Source organism: Patella vulgata, chromosome 8, assembly GCF_932274485.2.
Source record: "Patella vulgata chromosome 8, xgPatVulg1.2, whole genome shotgun sequence".
NCBI lineage: Eukaryota > Metazoa > Mollusca > Gastropoda > Patellidae > Patella > Patella vulgata.
Genome location: NC_065886.2, coordinates 11,546,254 through 11,554,066, shown reverse-complemented (window position 1 = coordinate 11,554,066; position 7,813 = coordinate 11,546,254).

The window sequence follows — 7,813 nt, the reverse complement described above, 5'->3', positions numbered from 1 at the left end:
AAATAAATGAATACTATACTAAACTATAAATATTTATTATTGTGTTACAAATAGATATTGATATTCGTCTCTGATTTAGTATCACGCCAACCTGCAGTGCTATTTTGTTCAAACGCTTGTGTTGATTAAGCTTTACTAAACAGTATGTTTTTATACGCCCACATTTTCACTTTGACATTATATTGTCGTCGCACCTGTCCGTCCGTCCGGACGTCCGTTCCTTTTTGTTTGTGGACACTCTACAGGTCACATTTATTATCCGATTCTGATTACACTATAATATGTTTATATCCCAATGATCTTGAAAGAGTTCGATTTCGTCACGTATCGGACTGTTGCTTCATGGATTATTGGTCCTGATTGTACGAAAATTCGCGTTTTTAGCTTTCGGACTCTCTCGAGATCACAGTTTTTATCCGATTTTGATAAAACCTAAAATGTGTTTTTACATTCCTAACATATTTGATCTTAAAAAATCCGTTCAAATTGATGAAAATCAGACCAATACCGTTAAAACGGCCCCTCCCCTTTACACAAATAGTGGCAAAGCATGTAATATAATATACATGCGCTACGCGAGCAGGCATTGTTTTGTTGCAAAGGAAGTCAATTTAGGAAATTAAATTTGTATAAAAAGAACTAAACGTGGTGTATTTCAATATCAACTTGACGTGTTTGTTGACAGAACGATAGACGACCAGTGTTTAATATGATTTCATCTCAAGACTACTCACATCTTTACGGTAAATATTGATCCCCTAAACAGAAAATTTGCTATAATTCTGGACTCACCAATCTCGAGTTCGGCACGGACGCGTCAGATTGAATCCTAAAAGCCCACCAGTAATCAAACTAAAATAAAATAACCTATTTTCCTACAGTCTACACCAACCGGACTAATGAAGATAGGCATTATACGCCATGGAAGGGGGAGATGGGGGGGGGGGTAAACACGTGCGCGTTGGATCAGAAGATTTGTCATTGAGTCAATTGGCGTGGTTTCGATTTCCGGTTGTACGTGACAAGGAGTAGGGTCGACTACCCAACCTTGTGGGTTTTCTCCGGGTCGTCCGGTTTCCTCCACCTGCTAAAGACCCCTACGCGCAAGAGAATTATTGAAATAAATTGACCCATATATGTTTGTCACGAAATCACCTATTTGGCGTCGAATGGACGTTAAACCCCATATCTCTCTATATATAAAGCATGCAGTGTGGAAATGAAATGGGGTTTAACGTCCTACTGTTCTGCTCCTATACTGGGCTAATGAAGACGGGACCATGCAGTGTGCAATGAGAGAAAGTGTTGCCTGGAGATTGACGTTTTTGCCTGTGTCGAGGGTTCCTTTACGTGTACCTCGGTTTTTAGTCAATCAAATGAACTGAAAGGGGGTGTAACGTCCTACTTGTCTATACCAACTGGTCTAATGAAGACGGAATCAGTAATCAAACCATGATAAACAAGCCATTTTTAGGATTGGAAGGTCTCTGTGGTGAAATTTCCCTCTAAATCTTCCGTTTGTTGGGCGTGTCCTAAAATGGGTACTTTTTGCTCTCATTTCCACCTCCGCTATATAAAACTAATGAGGTTTGACGTCTTATTAACGCGTTTGCTCAGGTCATTTTGAGACTAGGATTGTCGGGCTGTGAACAATACGACAGAATGGACCCGACCAACACGACAAAATGAAGGCGACGATTGTCGTGTTATTTTCTCATGTTGTCGCGTCTCATTTTGTCAACTTGTCGCCGTCTTCGTAATTGACATTTAAATGGCCTCTAACAGCCACCGGTTAGTGCTAAATGACAAGGCCAGCTCGTCATAGGTCACGAGATGTAAATAGGGCTAGCGCTAATCCCAACCCTAACCCTGAACCTAGCTCCAATGCTTACCCTAACGCTAACCTACAATCTCACTAACAATCCCGTGCCCTAACCTTATTTACATCTCATGTAAAGATGGTACATGAAATTTAAATGAAAATCTGCGAAAAAAAAATGGAACCCATGGTCAAGGATGAGCACGGTACGCGTGCTTCTTTAAATCGATTAACAAACCCATCAAGATGGTAAAATGGCTGACAGATTAGAAGTATCGTCAACCTAATTAGGAACTCGGGCTGTTTTTGTTATTTCCTCTGTCTGATTACAATGAGAGGAATTGACACAGTGCAATATACCGTTAATGGCTGGTGAGAGAGAGAGAGATTAAATAAAATAAGGATTAACGTCCCATTTTTCTGCGTCAGAGAGAGAGAGAGAGAGAGAGAGAGAGAGGGAGAGAAAGAGGGAGGGCGTTATGGTACCGTTAGTGGGCGAATGATAATGTAAAACAAATTAAATCAAATGGGGTTTAATGACCTAGTTTGCCTGGCTAATGAAGACAATTCCACAAACCAGATCATTTGGGGACTAAGAGTGTTGACGAACATGACAGGAAATGGAATGACAGTAGACAGGCGTGGATCCAGGGGAGGGGGGGGGGGTCGTACAATTTGTTACCCCATATATTCTCGCGGGAAAGGAATAAACAGTCAATTTAGGTTGGAAATCGTAAATTACTCCGAAACGAGTCGGTTGGTGACTTGGTTGGCTGCCCGTCAGTCCGCCCATCGAGGGCCGGGCTTCGCACTACCAAGTGGGGGCAGCACGCCCCCCCCCCCTCTTTCTGAAAATCCTGGATCCGCCCTTGGAGATCTAGTTAGAAATTTAGAGAAATCTATCACTAGTAGACTTTATAATTACATGGTCGTCTTTTATTAGAATGTATAAAATGTCAAGATTCCTTGATAAAAAACAAAGATAGCCAGGCAAATACGTGGTAATACGCCAACACAGTAGGTATGTCTGGGAAAAAAGATGGACGTAAATGGTAGCTTTATCCGAAAGGATAACTGGGCTTTGGATAATGATCATTTATACCTTCAAGAAATCTCTGTCTTCGTGCATATATCTCTGAAACAGAAAGTCCAAGAATGCCGAAAATCAACAGGTTTCATCGTTTCTGATCCACATGTTTCACATCAAATTTGAAAATCAATGGGGTTCATCTTCCGGCGGAAAAACAACAGACTTCATCCTCACACAGTCCATAAAACTTCACACCAAATTTGAAAAATAAAAACATCAAAACCTGTAATTTTGGATAATAAGGAATATAGTTCCGGAACGTAAGACAGCATATTCATGAAAAACGACAGAGTTAATCCTATTATAACCCTAATATTTCACACCAAAATTGAAAAAAGATTGTATCCTCTATCGCGTTCACAGGATTGTCGGAAAGGCGAGCGTAACTTAGGAACTGATGGTTGCATATATTGGGTAAGCGTTTTTTTTCCATTCACTGGAGCCAGGTGTTATGACGTCATATGTGGATTGTGGGTTAGGATAATGGTTAGGAATGGCCCAATGTTAGGATTAGGGCTAGCCCTGTCTACATCTCGAGACTGACGAAATCTGCAGGCCACAGCCCTTACCCTAACCCACATATGACGTCATAACACCTGGCTCCAGTGGATGGAAAAAAACGCTTACCCATATATTGGGTTAAAGCTGTAGCCTCTACTGTGCACACACGATGTTCAGAAAGGGGAAGGTCGCAGAACGCTGAAAATTGGTCAAAACTTTAGCCATTATCGACTTAACAAGGTTTGCAGAAAAGGTATAACTTGACAACGCTACATGTATGTTTTACATTATTACTGTATAAAGGGAAATAAACAATACTGTCATACTGGGTCGCACGTGTTCTTTATAATGACCCCGGCGTTCTATCAAGGGAGAACTCATTTGTAGAATCAACCATTCCGAAAATCTTGAGGGAATTCGAACTAAATGTATACGCGAGTTTAGTCATTGTTCGATCTAAGCGATCCAGAACGTTTTGATTTGATTTACATCCAACATTATAAATTGTCTGGAGGCTTTATATTGACATTGTACGTACGAATATGCTTTCCTAGCATTACATCCCACTTCTACTCGTTGCCACTGGCAACCTTTGATAAAACTGTCCTGTTTAATTGCAATACATGCTTAAAAGTATCCGTGTATCAGAAATGTACAGAAAGTGTACTGATCATTTCTGATACACGGTTACTTTTATACCGTTTTAGATATCTATCAAGCAACAATTATTGGACGTTTAGTCCGACCCAGATCGCAATTGATAACTTGGCTCTAACCAATGAACATGAAACAACCAGTCAAATTCATAGTAACAAAACAAAATGGGGGGAACTACATGGCAGTTCAAAAACATATACAATGACATTAAATTAACATAACAACATATTACAAAAATCAATTATTATACATATCAATTGGCATCTATTTCATAATTTGGTTTGATTTATATTAATATGCAAAATATATAAATTAGAATATTGAATAATTATTTTAATTAATTGTGATGATAGAAGGCGCAGTTCTCTTGCTGGACACTTCACAGGCATTGAAAATAAGCAGGATGAAAAAAAAAGCCTAGAAAGTTATAAACTTTATTACAAATAAATTTCATCGGAAGAACCATCCGCCGATGCATACTTTCACCAGGAATGACCCACGTTTCGCATTTCCTTTACACTACATTTAATAATATCGCAGTCCTCTACGCCATAGACATTGTTTTGACGATCTGGTCTAAACAAACACGTGATTGTATCATAGCAAGACGCACGTGTAAATACTACTCAGGTCGTCTCTCCACTGCGAAATCATTCTACCATGAAATGTAACGTGAGGCTCAGAAAGGGATAAATAATGAAAGAACAGAAAGTATTTGTCACTTTTCGGTTGAAACGACTCGATAATAAATACTATTTTTCACATTTTGCTTCACAATGCTCGATAGAAATGTGATGTAAGTAACTTATTAGCACCTTTCCTCGGTGTATCGGTGTATATTAGGACAGTTTTGGTCGGGAGCCGCCTCGGCTCCGCCTCGGCTGGGCCCCTCGACCAAAACTGTCCTGATATTCACCGATACACCTCGGAAAGTGTGCTAATAACTACTACTTACTTAGTGAAATGAAATGAAAATGAAATGAAATGGGGTTTAACGTCCTTCTTTTCTGCACCGACTGGGTTAATGCCGCCAAATGAAATGAAATGGGGTTTAACGTCCTACTGTTCTGCTCCTAACCTGGGCTAATGAAGACGGACAAACGCCATACAGTGTGCTATGAGGGAAATTTTGCCCGGACAGCGGCACTACGGCCTACTCTTATATCGAATTCCAACTGCCAAGGGATCTTTTACGTGCACGCCAATGTGTACACGGGACCTCGGTTTTTCGTCCCATCCGAACGACTAGACAGCTTTCCTTGTCAGGCTTAATGCCGCCAACGAGCTACTGTATTATTGTTATAATCTTTAAATGGCATTTAGTATTTGGATACCTATGGAAAACAGCTTAGTGTTTTTAAGGCAAGCTAATATAGTAATACAGATATCAGGCAAACGTATATAGGCCTAGACAAAATACAACAACATAACTGAAACGATACATCTTGTCGTTGTCATGTATGGTTTCAGTTATGTGGTAATTATGTCACACCTCCTTCCCCCTATAGAACGGTCCCTAGTTAGGCCATTACATATCGCCACCTCCTCTCCTCTCGTGAAACTATATCGGAGAGATATAGATTTGGCAGTTTTACGTATTTTTGAAACAGGTTTCAAAGTGTTTTGGTTCTGTTATGCAAGATCTTTTTCGACGTTCCAAAGTAAATGTACGGTGCTAAGACCACCTAAAGATAAGTTTTAAATGTTCCTACTAATAATTAGAACAGGTTTCGCTTTAGTTTTTATATTTACGCTGAATTTATATTGCATTAAATCTTCCTAGTGCAAAAACGAAAAATTTGACCTTGGGTCACTAAGAACAGAGATGAATTTAGCAAGTTTACATTTTTATTGAAAGAGTGATTACTTTCGATGATTTTCAGCATGTTTTCATGATACAAGAATGGCTGCGCATTCACTTTCAGTCCAAATGACCTCATTTTACCCCGAATATCCCAAAGAGGCCCCAATAGCGGACTGATTACCACTCGGCATCGTATTCTACGCAAAATTTTACTATAGAACAGTTGGGTCTGGTTTTGTGCCCATTTGATGGTCACCCCCTCGCACTGATCACTGAGCTTCCGGTCTACTTGTTTACATTTAGACTATAAACACATCCATACACAGTTGACACCTGCGCTTCTGCATAGTGTCATCGGGTCATTAATGTCTTCCTGCTTCCTGGAACAGAAATGAAATGAAATGAAATGGGGTTTAACGTCCTACTGTTCTGCTCCTATACTGGGCTAATGAAGACGGGCATACGCCATACAGTGTGCTATGAGGGAAATTTTGCCCGGGCAGCGGCACTATCGCCTACTCTTATATCGAATTCCAACTGCCAAGGGATCTTTTACGTGCATTCCAATGTTTACACGGGACCTCGGTTTTTCGTCTCATCCGAAGGACTAGACAGCTGTCCTTGTCAGGCCCTCCGTCCTGCATCACTGACAAGGGGAAACCACGTCGGAAAATCGGGATGAACTTTCTCGGCCAATGCAGGGATCGAACACCCGACCTCCAGGCTAGCGAGCCAGCGCCTTAACCACCTAGCCACCGTGGCTCCTTCCTGGAACAGAGCAAGACCTCACTTCATTACCAATATTATATAATCAGTAAATGATGTGATGGACGAGCAGAGATTATTTGGATCAATAATGGATATAATATTGTTGATAAGATATCCCATTGCCATGGTTTCAATCAGGTTATAAAGTTATTTCTCTTCCGAGGGGAATATTCAAAAAGGATAACAATATTAGGATGTTGTCGTTGTCACAAATATCCAGATAACGTTTCTCAAATCTCTTCAAGTGCCTGTTCTGAAGGTCAGTGGACTGTTGTCATCTGAAGACATTATCTTATCTTCGGCATGGGGTGCAATGAAATGAAATGAGGTTTAATGTTCTACTGTGCTGTTAGATAAATTATTACCCGGATATTGGTGTTGTTGCCTTCTGTTAATCAATTCCAAATGTCAAGGGAGTGAAGGGATCTTTAATGTACCTACTAACAAGTAAACGGGTGGGCCTCAGCTTTTTGTCCCATCTGAACGACTAGATGTTTTTTCCTTGCCAGGTCACCATGATCAACCCACCCCGTCTGCCGTTCCTAAAAGCATTTCCTCTCCTGGCTAATGCCTATATATGTAAGAACCAAACCAGTAAATCATTCATAAACATTTTATATATACTTGTGTAAAATTAATTTATAGTTTCATTCATATATATATATATTATTTAACATACAAAATAGTAAAAACTCAAAAGTACATAAATATTACAGTTGCAACAGAGTATATACATCAATATTACAGTTCAACAGGGTATATACATCAATATTACAGTTGTAACAGAGTTATACCTCAATATTACAGTTGCAACAGAGTTATACATCAATATTACAGTTGCAACAGAGTATATATACATCAATATTACAGTTGCAACAGAGTATATATACATCAATATTACAGTTGCAACAGAGTATATACTATATATACATCAATATTACAGTTGCAACATAGTATACATCAAAATTACAGTTGCAGCAGAGAATACATCAATATTACAGTTGCAACAGAAAATACATCAATATTTATACAGTTATATTATAATTATCAACACTTAACAAACATAATTGGTTTTCTCAAGGCAGTTATTCTCTAATAAAATAAATTTAGCTGAAATATATAAAAGGAACACACTTCAAACATTAAAATCACTGGTTGTCTCTAGCAAACTCAA